Source organism: Trachypithecus francoisi, unplaced genomic scaffold (assembly GCF_009764315.1).
Source record: "Trachypithecus francoisi isolate TF-2019V2 unplaced genomic scaffold, Tfra_2.0 Lachesis_group12, whole genome shotgun sequence".
NCBI classification, from domain to species: Eukaryota; Metazoa; Chordata; class Mammalia; order Primates; family Cercopithecidae; genus Trachypithecus; species Trachypithecus francoisi.
The window spans coordinates 18,610,836-18,628,337 of NW_022681457.1; the positions used below are offsets into that span (position 1 = coordinate 18,610,836).

Below are 17,502 nucleotides of genomic sequence, written 5' to 3' on the forward strand. Positions count from 1 at the left end.
TGTTTTAATTTATCTGGGAATCCTCATTAAGTGTTTTAAAATCAAAACATTTTTAATGCCTGATGATACCTAATACTGCCTTGCAGAGTGTAGCTGTGTGTGCGAGCGTGAAGTGCTTAAAGATATTTGTAACGTTATTCTCTCTCATAGTTAATTTTATGACATGTTAAAAAGGATTGCTCTGAACGTGTCTCATTCATTAGGAAATGAGTCAGTGAGGGGATATGTCTTCCTTCTCTCCAACCTTAACCATGCAGACGTAACATAGATACTTAGAAACACAAATACATTAGAATTCTGCTAATCCCACAATTGCATTATCACATTCGCTTTAGAAACTTAAGAGTGTATCATGAAAATTCTTGTTCACTGAGCCTCAAAATTGCCCCACGTCTTCAAGTAGACTTTATCAGCACAATCAGACAGTTGGAACCTTTAACATCAATCCTGAGTTTATTCATGAAGGGACTGAAGGTCAGAGATTGAAATGGCAGGGCCAATACTAAACCCAGGTGTTTTTCCTACTCAGGATAATAAAGCACTGAAAAAAGGAAACCCGATTACATAGAATGAAAGTCTCCTTTCCTTAGACTTTTGGCTCTCTCAACCAACAACAAAAAGATGATCCCTTGATAAGCTGGGATGAGGAAGGCAAGGGAAGAAGAAAAAGGTCAAGACAGCATGGCCCTGAAGTTTACTTTCAGGAATTGGCTGTCTCTGGCACCTGTTGAGCATCCATAGGCAGAAAGGTGAGGTGCAGCCTTTGGTCCTAGTGTGTCCAGAATCGGTGGGTTCTTGTCTCACTGACTTCAAGAATGAAGCTGCACAGTGTTACAGTTCTTAAAGATGGTGTGTCCTGAGTTTGTTTCTTCTGATGTTCCAATGTGTTCAGAGTTTCCTCCTTCTGGTGCGTTCGTGGGCTCGCTGGCTTCAGGAGTGAAGCTACAGACTTTCACGGTAAGTGTTACAACTCTTAAGGCGGCGTGTCTAGAGTTGTTCGTTCCTCCCATCCAGAGTTGTTCATTTCTCCCGGTGGATTCGTACTCTCCCTGGCCTCAGGACTGAAGCTGCAGATCTTTGCAGTGAGTGTTACAGCTCTTAAGGCGTCGTGTCTGGAGTTCTTCGTTCCTCCCGTCCAGAATCCCGGTGGATTCGTAGTCCCACTTGCCTCAGGAGTGAAGCTGCAGACCTTTGCCGTGAGTGTTACAGCTCATAAAGGCAGTGCAGACCCAAAAAGTTAGCAGTAGCAAGATTTATCGCAAAGTGCGAAAGAACAAAGTTTCCACAGCATGGAAGGGGACCCCAGCTGGTTGCCGCTGCTGGCTGCCGCAGCCTGCTTTCATTCCCTTGTCTGACCCCACCCACATTCTGCTGATTAGTCCATTTTGCAGACAGCTGATTGGTCCGTTTTGACAGGGTGCTGATTGGTGTATTTACAAACCTAGACACAGAGTGCTGATTGGTGCATTTACAATCTTTTAGCTAGATATAAAAGTTCTCCAAGTCCCCGTCCTACTCAGGAGCCCAGCTGGCTTTGCCTAGTGAATCCTGTGCAGGGGCGCGCTCCCACTCCTCAACCCTTGGGTGGTCCATGGGACCCGGCACTGCAGAGCAGGGGACCGCACTGGTTGGGGAGGCTCCAGCTTCCTGGAAGCCCACTGGGGCGGGGGCGCTGGGGCATGGCGCGCTGCAGGTCCCTAACCCTGCCCCGTGGGGAGGTGGCTGAGGCCCAGCGGGAATGCGAGTGCAGCACAGGCGGGCTGGCAGTTCTGGGGGACCCAGCGCACCCTTCACGGCTGCTGGCCCAGGTGTTAAGCCGCTTACTGCCCCGGTTCTGGCCAGCGCCTCTCCCTCCGCACCTCTCCACAAGCAGAGGCAGCCGGCTCCGGCCTGGCCAGCACAGAGAAGGGCTCCCACAGTGCAGCGGTGGGCTGAAGGGCTTCTCAGGCGTGGCCTGAGTGGACGCCGAGGCTGAGGAGGCACCGAGAGCGAGGGCTACTAGCATGTTGTCACCTCCCACTAGGGCATAACAACTGCTCCATCCCAGGAGTGCTTCTGTGGTCAGTTCCTGGGGCCTTGCAGGTAGTTCCAGAGGTGGCTGGGAGAACAACCAGAGAATACCGGCCAGAATGGGAGGCAGAGGGTTAAAAAAAAGGCAGATGTTGGTTGCCCATCTTCCACATTTCCTTTTGAAAACAGTTACTGTCTTGGGAAAACTTAGTCTAGATATTAAACTACTGCCAAAAGCAAAACAGGTATTTGTTTTAAAAGTAGAGCCTTCAGGAACACCCTAGCTCTCTGCCACGGCTTCACGTATCCCTGCCGTCCTGAACTCTTTTTCGCATCATGGATAAAAGTCATCACTAAAGAATTCCAAGGACAATCCAGGTATCAATGTCCTCAATCCATTCTGACCTTCCTATGCATGAGCTTCAGGTAACCTGTGCTGCAAATAATCGGAGGAGCTCTTTACTCTCTCTTTGAATTTTGTACTTTCCTACCTCGTGCTATTGCTCACATGGTTTTCTCTGCAGATGCCCTGGCCTGTGCTTCATCAGCTCACAGACCTATAGTGTACCTATGACTGAAGGCAGAGCTCTGACATGTTGCCCATGCAAGGAACCTACCCTGATATCCCATTTCCCTGAGTAATAATTCCCATCCCTAGATCTCACTGCATTATATTTGTCCTACACAGGATGCTTTGTACTTCTTTTGCATTTATCCATTCATCCAGTTACTCACAGCGTGTGTATTTATTGAGTGCGTATTATGTTGCTGGTTTCCTGCTATGTGCTATGGCTGCACAGATGAATAAAACACACAGTCCCTTCTTCAAGGAGTTCACAATCTCATAAAACAGGTAGGCAAAGAAACTAGCAATCACAATATAATACAACAAGCTTTATATTAAAAGTGTACCCAGTATGTCACATAGGCTTGGGGCAGGAATGGGGGAAGGGCATCAGAGAAGGCTCGACAAAGGAGGTGACCTTGAATTGAGGCTCTAAGGATAGATGGGAAATCTCCAGAAAATAAGGAAGAATGGGCATTTTAGACAGAACTGAATGTGTGAAGGCAGCTAGGTTCTGAGAGCAGGACCTTGTTGGGAACATCTATGCACATGTTTTCTCTCTCTCCTTCAGGAATGTTAGGCCCTTCAGAGAAAGATCCACATCTGGTTCTTCTTAATCTTACCCCCTCTCCTAATACTGCACCTTCTGAACAGTAAGTGCTACAGAAGGCAGGCAGGGAGGAAGAAAGAAAGGAAGTACAGGATGAAAGGAATGAATGAGGAGGAAGAAAAGAAAGAAAGAAAGACCAAGTGACCTTAAGATAGGCCCTACATATGCTGGATGTTCAATACATGTTCAATGAATAAATGACTCAGGTTAATTCATAACATTTCACATAGGATTCATTCTGTGAACAGAGAATTTCTTACCTGATCATCATTAAATCTTTTTTCTTTGTATTTCCATGAGCCATTTACCAATGTTTAAATGAAGTATCAAATTGTTTGGAGGGTTACTGTCTGACAGAATAAATTACAGAGAAGACTTAATTTGTAGTATGGTTCAATACAGCCAATTAAATACAGTATGGATTAGAAAGTCATCTGCTGAAGATTTTACCATTAGTTTTTTTTTTTTAAGAATAAATTCTACCCTATTTTAGACTTCATATTATTAGTGTGTGTGTGTGTGTGTGTGTGTGTGTGTGTGTGTAAGAGTGTATGCTTTCCCAAGGCAATACTATTCACAGGAAAAATACCCAACAGGAATCAAGTGAGTTAACAACAAAACAAAAAAACAGAAAAGCAGAGAGACACAGAATAAAAATAGATACATGAAAAAACAGTACTTCATACTACAAGCAATTACAGTAGTTAAAACCTCACAAGACAAAGGGAGGCCCAGGCTCATTACAAAGGCCTTTCTCTTTTCTAACATATTTTTGGATGCGCTTGCTGCATGGTGGTGCCAATGAGGCAACCTCTGCACCAGCCCCCAGGCACCCCATCATCAAATGCTCAATGGAGCGGGTCAGAGTGAAGTGCTCCCTGGGTTGGCATCCTGAAATCTAGAAGTTTTTACTCAAGGACAAGACCAGATTTCCAAATAATGTAGTCTCTTGCTGAAGAGGTGGTGTAATAATGGAGGAAAGATACGGACTCTGGAGCCAGAAGAAATGCAATTCAAATACAAGCTCTACCATTTACTAGATGTGTAGCTTTGCACACATGACTTTAACTTTCTGAAACTTCTTTTCTTTTTATATAATACAAAGAATGATATGGGAACCCAAAATGCTGTTGGAAATATTAAATTGATTCATACAAAATAAGATAGAAATGAGATACCAGTTTTCCCACCAGAATGAAAAATACAGAAAAGATAATACCCAGTATTGACCAAAGTGTGAGGAAACATGTAACATAAGGATGACAATAGTATCTCTCTCATGGTGCTGTTATGAGAATGAGTAAATTAATGTATGTAAAGTGACCAGAATAGGGCAAGGCACATTTATAAAGGTTGGTACCTATCAGCCATTACAGGTGTTTTGTTATTGGTGGAAGTGTGATTTGGTGCAACTTTTCTGGAGGGCTGCTTGGCAGTATGTTTCAGAGCTTTAAAGATGTGCATACACTGGATGATTCTTCTTTATTTATCCGGAAAGAACAAAATATCTGGGCAAAAACTTGAGTACAAAATATTCCCTGCAGTGCTGTTAGTATGGTGAAAAGTTAGAAATGTCCAAAATGTTGAGCATTAGCTGACTGGCTGAAGAAAATGCATTTGCTATAAGATGAAATAGTACATAGTACTGAAAAAATTATCTTGTGAAACTATGTATTTTTTTGCTGTGACAATACAATCACAACATTCTGTTGAGTGAAAAAAGCATATTACAAAATAGTATGTTCAATATGATCCTGTTTTTGAAAAAATGTATACACATCCATATATGTGTACATAACAAGAGTTCTCTCTTGAGTGGTGGAATTACTAGTAATTTTCTTCTTATTTATGCTAATTTTTGCTACAATCAAGATGCTATTTAATAAAGAAAAACATAAGATGCTTTTTTCTTTCGTATTCAAATTTAATGCATGCACCATCACCTAACCCTCCTTGAGCCCATTCAGTCTCCCTCATTCTTATCCCCCATAACCAAGTCCATCTTGTCAATATCACCTTCCAAATAACTTTCACTTTGTCTACTCCTCTCCATCTCTACCAGCAGATGCCAGGTCACACAGCTATCATTTCCTGTCCGGATTACTGCAGTATCCTCAGTCCTTCCTCATCCACTTATGCTGGCCTCTCCTCTGACAGTCACACCACAGTATGAAGAGATTAAGAAAACCTGGCAGATCTGATACATCTTTCTAGTACTTAAAACACAGCAAAAGCTACCCATCACTCTTAGAATAAAGACCAAAATACTTGCCAGGGCCTGCAAAGCCCCTTGTATGATCTGGCTGCTTCCCCATGCTGACTCACTACATGCCCCTTTGTTCCCCACCACCTTGGTGTTTTACAGTCTCTCAAATGCACCACGCTCAGGTTTTTGCATATGCTGTTCCAGTTACCTAGAAAGCTCCACTCCTTTCCCCCATTCATCTCAGCAGAGATGTCTCTTCTCTTTGCAAGTTTCCCTGACCTTCCAGCAGAGACCAGGTTCCCATGACGCAAGTCCTCTCTACTTCCTCGACTTTTCCACTGGGAGTGGGAGAGACCCCTCAGGTTGCCATTATGTATGGGGATGAATTGATCAGTGTCTGTCTCCACTACTAGAGGCCACTCCAGGCAGGCAGCAGCAACATTTTCTTTTCTTATCATCTTAGCCTAAGCATCAAATACAGTGCCTGACATACGATAAGAGTTTTGTACATCTATGCTTTTACTGTTGTAGTAAAATATACATAACATACAATTTACCATTACCATTTGAACCATTTTTAAGTATACAGTAATGTGGCATTAAGCACATCTACATTGCTCTGCAACTATCACTACCATTCATCTCCAGAAAATTTTTGTCTTCCCAAACCCATGCTACCATTAAACAACTCCCCATTCCCTACTCCTCCCAGTCCCTGGCAACTGCCATTCTCCTTTGTCTCTATAAATTTGTCAGTAAACATTATTATGAATGAGTCTGTCAGCAGGATTCTGTGTCCAGGTCTCTTTCTAAACTCCACTGACTCCCTATCCGTTTTCCTCTCTAAGCCTTTGTTTTGTCAACAATTAAAATGAGGTGGAATTCAGTAAATACTCATGTCCTCTTTTGTTCTCAACATTTCTTTAATTTCTTTAAAATTTTTATAACTAGACAACAGCTATAAAAAATCAGCTTCTTCTTAGCAGCTCTCTAAACATACGTTATACACACACCAGTCTAGAAAGATGTGCATGAATTCCTTGCATAAAAATAAGGAGATGCACTAGTTAACCAGCTGAGGGTATTCCAGACCTGTGAGTTGGGCTTAAATTTGTCTAACAGGCAAAGTGGAGCCAGGTGTGCTTTATCAATTAGCAATCACCAAAGTGACAACGAAGCATATTTTGCTAAAGAGAAGTTAAACACACACACACACACACACACACACACACACACTCTCACACCCCTTAAATAAGGAAACTTGCTTCAGTGTTAGTTTCCTAACACTGAGGTTCAACTGAAATCTATGTCCCGTGATCAAGGACGTGGCTATGTATAATCACAGTTAGTAGTGGGATAGAATAACTGTTCTGTCTCATTCAACTCACATTCATTCCCCAAAAGCCCTTAGGTGCTAAGGTACACTAGGTTCTGGAGACAGTAAGATGAGTAGGATGCAGTCTTGGCTCTCTAAAGCTGGCACTACATGTGCATATATGGAAGTGGGGAACGCCTTATTTTACTAAACATATAGTTTTTATATTGTGCTGTCCTTTCGCCATTTCCAGAAGGCATGTAGTATATATAGAAGGATTTGAATTCCTCCATCGTTTTGTGGCCATGAACAAGTCACCTTATTTCACTGAGGCTCAGTTTCTTCATCTGTAAAATGGGAATGATTCCTTTCTCATAAGGATGTAAGGAAGATCACTTAACATGTCTGGCAGAGCATCTGGTAGATAGTAGGTTCTTCACGCTTTAGGTCTTTCTCCCAGGCAACTGAGTTTAAGGTTCTCAATCTAATAGCTACATAATTTAATGTTCAAGCACCAAGAGTAGTTTCCTCAGATGAGGACTTCCTTGGAGCTCACAGGATAATGGTCTTGCAGTGGCTAAAGGGTGATGAGAAAAAGAAACACTTGGAAATCAAGTCATCAGAAAAACAAAAGAGCTAAAAGTTAGTTTCAAGCTTTATGATGTCATCTGAGAACCTGGATTCTCTCAGGTTAGATTTTCATTTAACCCTGTAATTTCTTTCTAGTTATGTAAATAAATTCCTTTTGTTGCTCGCTTAAGACTTTTTGAGGTGAGTTTTTCATCGCTTGCAACTGAGGGATTTCTGAACAATATAGTAATCATCATTATTCCTACCTTAGACAGGAGGAAACAGGCTCAGAGAGAAGTGACCTGCCCAGGGAGTAGGAGGCTGATCTGGGCTTTGAGCAAGTTTCACTGACATGCAAGTGTGTGCCTGGTTTATTGTTAGTAGTAATTAATATTGGAATTATAATCATGAAATGTCTTTGGTTATACATTAAGATAAAGCACAAACATAAATACATTGCTATTAAAAAAACAAGATTTTCAGTGAAAGAAAAATGAGACACAAATACTTTAAAAACTTAAGAAATAACTCTGTAATGTTAAATTTGAATTGGAAATATCAATACAAACTTGATTGAAAATACATATTCCTAGCACTGTTCACCAAAAGGACCCAGAAGCAATGAAACCCCAGTAGCTATGCGCACACCTAATATAACTATTTATTATCCAGCTATCTATTTATCTATTGATCTTTTAACCTATCTAGTGAGAGAATCAGAGAAGGCAAATACGGCAAAAGGTTAAGTTTTAGAATTATCCTTTTACATTTTTTGTTTGAGCATTTTCATGATAAGTTGGAAAAAAATTAAATCTTAGCATGTTCCTTTCTCTCCCTCCACTCCCTCTCCCTTTCTCTGAGAACAGGAGAAACCAAGCTACTGAACACTTCAATGACTTAACTGAAAGTCAGTTGCAGACAAAAGACCTTTATCACTTCCACTTCAGTCAACCATTGGTCCAAAACATAAGGGAGTCTTTAAGAAGACACATGTGCTTAGAAGTGCTTCACGTTAGAGTTGCCAGTTTCCTTTGTTCCTTCTTGTATTCCCATGGCGTGCATCAATACATGTCAGCCGGTATCTTTCTTTTTTTGTTTTATGTTATTCATATTTTTTAAATTTAATTTAATGATAAGTTCCAGGATACATGTGCAGGACATGCAGGTTTGTTACATAGGTAAAAGTGTACCCTGGTGGTTTGCTCACTTATCAACCTATCACCTAGGTATTAGGTGATCCCCCAACAGGCTCCATCCAGTGTGTGTTGTTCCCCTCCCTGTGTCCATGTGTTCTAATTGTTCAGCTCCCACTTACAAGTGAAAACATGAGGTGTTTGGTTTTCTGTTCCTGTGTTACTTTGCTGAGGATAATGGCTTCCAGCTCCATCCATGTCCCTGCAAAAGACATCATCTTGTTCCTTTTTATCAGCCAGTATCTTTCTGTTTTCAGCAATAACATTTTTCAAAGTTCAGGCTGAATAAGTATGGAAATAATTTGTATTCCTGACTCTCCGGGCCAGGGGTTGGGTGGGTCGGGGTGCAGATTCCCAAACTTGGAAGATTCTCCAAACATGCATAAGAATTCAGACTTTATTTTCAGTACATTAAAAAAGGGGAGGTATTGCTATGCAGAGAGTTCCTGCTATATGCGAGGCATTGTGCTAGGTACTCTACATATATAATCCTCATTTCCACTCACCCAACAACCTTGCCTATTATTTTCCCTACTTTACTATGGAGGTACCTGAGACACAGAAGGGTTAAGTAACTTGCCCCAGGTCACACAGCCCATAAGGCAGACCCTGGACTGCTGCCAGGTATGGCTGGCTCCAGACTCCAGGCAGCCTCTGTGCACTTGAATACAGTTTCAAATGTACTTTAATGGCCTATAGTTTCATTCTTCTAAAATTCTTATTTTTATTTCTGTTTCTTTCTGCATGAAGAATCCTAATAACCATTGTGAGTGTTTAGTAATGTAACCAATGATTTTAACATTTTAGCTCATGGTGTAAAATTATTATAGAAAGTAGGTAAATGAGTGCGCTTGAATGGAAATGAAACAGCATGTTTTGCCACAAGTCACTGCAGAAACGAGGTCATTATATTTAATAGAAAATGACTTTTTGTATTGCACCCAGTTTGAAATGAACCTCTGCCTTGGTCACAATGACGTCTTGCATGCTAGACAGAAACTTACAAAAAAGTGAATTGACTAAAACACAGCCAGTGGAAAGGATGCTGCATTGGGAGCGAGAAGACTGGGATTCCAAGTTCTGGTGTCTTCATTTATAAAATGAGTGGATAGCATGGTGGTCATGACAAACAATGACTTCTGAGGGTGCTGAGGTAAGACATGATTTGGAGTAGACACAGGTCAGCATCTGAAACCCACATGTGATGTGTGCTACTTTTGTTAACTTAGACAAATCACCTAGCTTCTCTGAACCTTAGTATCCTCATCTGTAAGTTCATTCAATGGGAGTACAAATTAAATGTGATTATGCTGGTAAAGTTCCTAGTGTTCTGCCTGGCACAGAGGTTGTTTAGTAAATGGAAGTTGCTCTTCAGCTCAAATATTCTGCTATCCAAATTGTCTGTCATTGTGAAGTGTTGAATTATGCCCCCAACCCCCATTCATATATTGAAGTCCTAAAATCCAGTACTTCAGAAAGTGACCTTATTTAAAAACAGAGTCATTATAGAAGTATTTATTTAAGATGAGATCATACAGGGCAGCCCAGTGATCCAATATGAATGGTGTCCTTATAAAAGAAGGAAATCTGGGCACAGACATGTGTGTGGAGAGAAGGTCATATACAGATGATGGCAGAGATTATGGTGATATGTCCAGAAGAAATGCCAAAGGCTGCCAGCAAACCACCAGAAACTAGGGAACAGGCATGGACTAGTCTTCTGCACAGCCCTCAGAAAGAACAATCCCTTCAGACACCTTGATCTGGGATGTCCAGGCTCTAAAACTGTACAACGAAACATTCCTGTTGTTTCAGTTGCCCAGTTTGTGGTACTTTGGAGAAACAGCCCTTGGAAACTAAATATAGCCATCTTCTTATTTCTATCTTCAGTTCCCTTTGTTTAAGGAGTTTGCAAAGATAAACTGTTCATTTGATGAGACAAGGGTTAAAGGAAACCAACATGAAACTAAATTCTACGTATTTTGTCTTATTTCTGCTCTCTCAGTGAGCCTTAATTTTCCAATCTGTAAAATGAAGGGGCAGGAATGATTCCTTCCAGCTCTGCTCTGCTTTTCAATGCAGAATAACAAACCTTTTTCCTTTTTTATTACTGACAGAACTTGCTACTTAAATCAGAAGCATAGAGTGTAGTGCAGCGCCATGCAATTTATAGCTGCATCCATCCAATTATTTCCCATTTAGTGCTGTGCAGCAGTCCCCAAATACACCACCAAGCCACTGAGGTGGTGGGCTGAGCTCTCTGAGTATAAGGATCAATTGTTTCTCTTACACTAATTGGCCCCATGATTTGTTAGGCTGTTGCCTTGGAAAATGAACTGTCAGTAAAAGAAATTAGCACCAGATCGCCCCCTTTTGTGAAAATGCACCAAACACCATTCTGTAGCCATCTCCTTCAACTTACCTTAGGGTCTTAGCAGGCAAAATTGATACAGATTAATACATTCTTACCCTCAGTTCTACCATTTTCCTGTTAGAGCTGAGAAAACTGAGGTTCAGGGGGATTAAGCCACTTGTCTAATGTTTAATCATGGTGAAATTCAGCACTGAGGCGGACGGACAGTCTGATGCCAAGCTTCATGCCCGTTTTATTACATCAGGTCACCTCCTTAGCACTGTGATCCTCAACCTCTGCCCAGCTGTCTGCCTTCTTGTCCCTCCTTCCTGGCACAGATTTTCGTCTCTGTGCCAGACTTAGAGACAGCTGTGTTCAAGTGAGGGCAGATGTGAAGAAGCTAGGCTGTCTGCATCAAATACCTAGGCATTCTGCATCGAATACCGCCCGCTGCTGGCCCAGCTCTGATTTGCCCCTAGGACTCAATTCTAGTAACAGGGCATCTGCCTTCTGTCAGGGCAGAAGGTCTAGAAACACTGTGCATCTGTCCAGAAACACTGTGCTAGGTGCTGGGGATGCAAAGCACTGGCCAGGCTCTTGCCTTTGAGGAGCTCACACTCTACAGCAGAGAAGGGAGGTCAGGTGTCTTTGTTAATGTTTTCAAAGAAACCATTCCTTTTCTTCCTAACACAAACCACAGTCTGTAATGATCCCTTCATGTGTATAATTACCTGGTTAATATCTGCCACCTCTACGAGACTGCAGAGACCAGGAAAGTGCTCCTGTGTTCGTTTTTGGCTCACCATCACATCCCCAGCTCCTAGCACAGTGTATGACACTTGGTGGGGCTGGCAGAGTGCAGTAATGATTCATGGAGTGAATAAGTGAACATTGTGCCTATGCAATAGTAAAGGTACAGCCAGGGTAAGCACGGAGGCCTAAAGTGACTAGATTAGTAGGAACTGACTAGATAAAAATTAGTGAGTGTGGGAGCGGTGGGGATCAAGATGTTCCATCCAGAAGGATAGCAAAGACTTGCAGAGCCATAAAACAGCATGTTATATAGGCAACTGCAATCAGTATGAGATTATTAGGCCATAAAATGCTGGGTAGTGAGTCACAGTCTTTGAAGGTGACAAGACAGGCAGGGGCCAGGGGATGCAGAATTCTGAAGACCAGTTTAAAAAACTGGAGTGGTTGAAATTGTCAGTTCCTTTCTAATTGACCCTGCTGTTAATCTTTGCTGCAGTTAAGCCTTACCACATGCTGCAAATAGAGTCCTTCTTCAGGTTCGAGGACAGTGTGTTGAGCTGTCCCTCCCAGCTGGGTGCCCGTCGATGGAAGCCATATCCTAGGGCTCTCTCTAACACAGTGTGCCAAGGGATGCTCAGCTGAAGCATCAGGGAGGTTGGTTCATAGGCGAACAGATGGTTACAAATGAACCTGGCTTACCCTGCTGGAGGAGAGGGTCTGAGGGCCCTGGCCAGGCTGCAGCTGGACTTGAGCAACTGTTCTTTTGCTCTGGGTTATAAAAGAAGCAGACTCTCTGGTCTGGGGACAGTTTGGCCAAGTGTTTGTGAGCTGAAGATAAATCCTGCCTTCCCTTGCTGCCTAATCCCTGCTTCCTGGTCTACAGTCCGTGACCCACAGAAATTCATTCAAAGTTCTTTAGTAACAGGTGACAGGGGTTCTGTCTTATCAAAAAACAAAACAAAACACACAAAAAACTTGAATGGCGGGGGGCAGGGGGTGGTGACAGTGGTGATGGCAATGTGCCTCTTTGTTTAATTAGCTGCACTGGTAGTTTTTGGAGACAACTGGATGTGTTTTCCTAACTAATAGCACAAGGCTTTATAACACCCTGTAGTGAAATTGACGAGTGAGCATGTGTGTCAGTGTTGGATGGGTCTGGGTCATTCCTTGGCTCTGCCACTTTCTTCTCCACTGTATGACCTTGGGGTAGTCAAAGATCTGTGCTGTCTGTTTATGTCCCCATTTGCGGGTTACTGTTTCAGAGCACCACCTTGAAGGCTGCATGGTAAGCTTGGGTGTTTGCCAGAGGTAAGTGACTGAGAGGGATCTGAGAAGGCCAGCAAGAACCCTGGGCACAGCGTGATGTAACCTGGATCTTTCATTCATTGTCCTTTCAGTAAACAACTCCTGAAAGCTTGCTGTGGGTTGCATGCCACAAAGGCACAGGGCATAGAACACACATGTGACCTGTAGCAGTCCTTACCCTCCAGGGACACATGATCTGCAGGAGACAGCCAGGTGCATGGGCAACTGCAATAGGGTATGGCAAGTTCTCAGAGAGATGGAGATGCAGAGCCTGGGCTGGGGAGCACATAATCAGGGCAATTAGCCTCACTGGGGCAGGCTGCCGGGAAGAGAAAACATTCGGGCTGATTCACAAGAAATAAGGAGTTACCAAGGGAGAAGGGGAGATAAGTACACTGTAAGGTACAGACAATGGTGGGTGCAAATGTCAGGGCAGAAGGAGGCAGCTCCAGAAAATTCTGAAGGGTTCTAGACTAGGGTGTTGAGAGGGTGTTTGTCTGAGGTCACCTGCAGGGCCCTTCCATATGACTTTCCAGAGCAACCTCTCACTGCAATCAGAAGGAGAGTTGGGCCCGAGCCCAAATGTGGAAGCCTGTGCATGTCATTTTGAAAACTCTGTTGAGGTTTCAGGGTTGAGCCACTGAAGGACTGGCACTGGCACTCCTGAAAGGGTTTCCATCTCCAGTTGGATTAGCTGCCTCTGTTCTGTGCTCCCTGAGCCTCTTTTTCTCTGCTTTCCCTTTGCTCAGAAGACTTGCTATTCTGATTTGCAATGACCCATGATCTATCCACCCACCTTTAACCTGTCTGGGCTTCCACTAACGAATCTATGTAAGAATGTCAGTGGTTAGCCTACTTGGCAGAGCTGGTGCAGGGATCATAATAGACCAGCAATGGAAAGTAGGATGCGCTGTTGACAAAGATTCTCTCCTTAACCAAGCTCTACTTGGATCCTCTGAGCCCTCTTCTTGACTAGGCCTCAATCTTGGCCTAGAAAGATGTGAATAAACACTAACTGAGTTTCTGTTTTTGTTGTTTGGATTTTTGAGACAGAATTTTTCTCTTGTTGCCCAGGCTGGAGTGCAATGGCCCAATCTCGGCTTACTACAACCTCCGCCTCCCGGGTTCAAGTGATTCTCATGCCTCAGCCTCCAGAGTAGCTGGGATTACAGGCATGCACCACCACACCTGGCTAATTTTTATATCTTTAGTAGAGATGGGGTTTCATCATGTTGGTCAGGTTGGTCTCGAACTCCTGACCTCAGGTGATCCAACTGCCTCAGCCTCCCAAAGTGCTGGGATTACAGGCGTGAGCCAGTGAGCCTGGCCCCACTCACACTGAGTTTCTAACAGATCAAAACCACGTCCCTAGGATGCCCCTAGTCTCCCTTAAAGTGCCTGTCTAAGAAAACTCAAGGCTGCTAGAGGAATTTACTGCTGATTTCAGCCAATATCTGAAGATTGGGCCCATCTCCCAGGCTCTTTGGAGGGTAGGAGCCTAAGTTTGATAAACGTCAGTTACCCAGGTTTCACATGGACCAGCCTGCTACCACCTTCCCCTCTCCCAGTGCCCACCTTCAGCTTTCTGGGATTTTTCACTTCCCTGACTCCACTCAAGCTCTCACTATTTCCCTTCCCACTCTCTCATTCTCCCTTGAAACCACCCAGTCACCTCTGCACAAATCAGAATGTAGTTCAGCTCTTTTCTCTACTGTCAGTTGTTACTGAATAAAATCTTTTTCACTGCTTTAACTAATGTCCACCTGTGTTTATCTTTGACACCACACAGGCTATAACCATCTCCACCTATAGCTTGAGATGCAGGCCCTGACTTAAGTGCCTTACACATTCTTTTACTAATTGTCACCCTGGCATTTGAGGCAGTCTGGCTGGAGGACTGGAACGGTGAAGCACAATGGTTAAGGGCACAGCCCCTGGAGCCAAAGGTCAAAGGCTGGCCTTTCACTCACAAGCAATGTTGTGTTACACGACACCTGGGCTAAACACCTACCCTTTTTGTGACTTTCCTTTCTCACCTGTATAATGGGAATAACTGTTCCACCTTATAGAACTGTTATGAGAATTATATGAAATTACAGGTGACTTGCTTAGCATGGTACCCAAAATACAGAAAGTGCTTAATAAATGTTATATTGTTATTTCAAACTATTCAAAGTGTATCCCATGAGGGAATAACTTCTCTGTTTATGTACAATATATCCCCTTACCTAGAAGATATTCTAGTACATAGTTAATGCTTAATAAGTGTTTGTAGAATGTATTAGGCCATTCTTGCATTGCTATAAAGAAATACCTGAGACTGGGTAATTTATAACAAAAAGATATGTAATTGGCTCACTGTTCTTCAGGCTGTCCACGCAGGGTGCCAGCATCTGCTCAGCAAATTTCCAGAGCAATCCCTTATTGCAATCCAAAAGGGAGATGGGCCAGGGAGCTTTTACTCATGGCGGAAGGCGAAGCAGGAACAGGCACATCACATGGCCAGAGCAGGGGCACGAGAGAGTGAGGTGGGGGTGGAGGATGGGGAAGCTGCCACATACTTAAACAACCAGATCTTGCAAGAAATTACTTACTATCACAAGGACAGCACTAAGCCATGAGTGATCTGCCACTGTGACCCAAAACCGCCCACCAGGCCCCACCTCCAACACCGGGGATTACATCAGATTTGATGGGGACATATATTCAAGACATATCATGAAGTAAATGATTTGATGTAAGAAATATTGATCTCTGCTCTAATTCTATAGGCTTTACAGTCTTGTCCCAGAACTGTACTGTGACTGCTGGTTTGTGCACACACAGGAGCATTTGTGGGCCCCTTGACTATACCTACACACAATATATAATTGCATATTTTATAATACAAGGCAGATAAGAACATGACTGAGTGAGTCCTTGTGACACAGCAGACACCCAGCATGGGGCAACAAGAGGATGTGGCCAGAAGAAACCCTCACAGCTCTGGCTCAAGTGAGCAGAGGCAAAACTTGGCTTGAAACTGCTACAATGCATTCTTCCTTTGTGTATCAGAATGCAATGAGGGACAAAGTGATAGGAGTTGTCAAGTTCTGAAATGAATAATAAGAAGTCTTCAGAGTGAAGCTTATAAAAGAGATATGCTAAGAATACAGCTGGCTCCAAGAGCATCTGGGAAGCAGAAGGATTAGTGAGGCGCCCTTAATTGCAGCAGAACAAAGACCCCCGCTGAAGGGAATGTTTCTTTCACCAGTTGCACCTGCAAGCAGGTAAGCACAAGGATGAAAATGCAGGGTGTCTAGTCTCAATGTCTTCTCCCCACCCCAGGAAATTAATCCCCAAAAGTAGGCATCTAGCAATTTCCTATCATTTGAATACAATGGGGAATATGAAGGGTGTCAGCCAGTTGGGGGACAGGGAGCCAGCGTTTCTAAAGCACCCCCTACCTGCCTGATGCTTTTCTTATAGGTTCAAATTTAATTCTCATTATAAAGCCAGTGAGAAAGGTTTATTATCACTTATTTGCCAGAGGAAGACACTGAGGCTCCAACAAGTGACGTTGCAGGCCCAAGTTCAAACCTCTAGAATATGGAACTCCCAGGGCTAGATCTGAATTCCTGTCTCCTAGCTATGCCCAAATCCAAGAGATGACAATATATTGCTTCTTACACATTTCCTTTAAGTGTCTTCTAATTGAAGTATGTCTTCTAAAACAGAGGTCCCCAACCCGCAGACCATAGCCAGGTACCAATCTGTGGCCTGTTAGAAACCAGGCTGCACAGCAGGAGGTGAGTGAGCAGTACCGTCTGAGCTCTACCTCCTCCTATCAGATCAGTAGCAGCATTAGAGTCTCATAGGAGCGCAGATCCTATTGTGAACTGCGTGCCAGAGATCTAGGTTGCGCACTCCTTATGAGAATCTAATGCTTGATGATCTGAGGCAGAACAGTTAATCCTGAAACCATCCCTCACCCCGCCCCACCCCAGTCTGTGGAAAAATTGTTTTCCACAAAACTGGTCCCTGGTGTCAAAAAGATTAGGGACTGCTGTTCTAAAATATTGATAAATTGTTTCTACATCCATCCATCCAGGCTTTCCTGTTTTGATTAAAAGAAAACAAAAACAAAAACAAAAACTTCCCATTGCTTCTGTAGACCCACAGAATATAAGACAAGTATCTCACTGCATCATTCAAGGTTCTTTGGAATCTAACAGTTAACAACCACATCATAGTTTTATGTGCAAAGTGCTTTATAGATTTTAAAGCTCTATGTAATTTATTTATCTCATTTTGTTATCCTTATAATAAAATGAGGAAGTTATTCAGCTCAGAGAGGCTAAGTAATCAGCCCAAAGTCACATCTAGGAAGCAACACATTAGATGTCAGCACCCTTAAATGCTTTCTGATTCAGAAGTTCATGCTTTTTCTATATCATCTTGATAGAAGTAGCAAGTGCAGAGGGTAAGAACATGGACACTGGAACCAGACTGCCTGGGGGCCCTGCCACTTACCACCTATGTGACCTTTGGTAAAGATTTATCCTTTTTTTTATTATTATACTTTATGTTCTAGAGTACATGTGCACAACATGCAGGTTTGTTACATAGGTATACATAAGATT

The 17,502-nt window shown here is 43.0% G+C and overlaps 1 protein-coding gene across 6 annotated transcripts in view; it reads right to left on the reverse strand.

The window, feature by feature from the left end:
* DAB1 (DAB adaptor protein 1) overlaps nucleotides 1-17,502 on the reverse strand; it is a 1,271,953-nt gene that overhangs the window by 81,551 nt on the left and 1,172,900 nt on the right. The gene's annotated exons all lie outside the window — the stretch shown is intronic.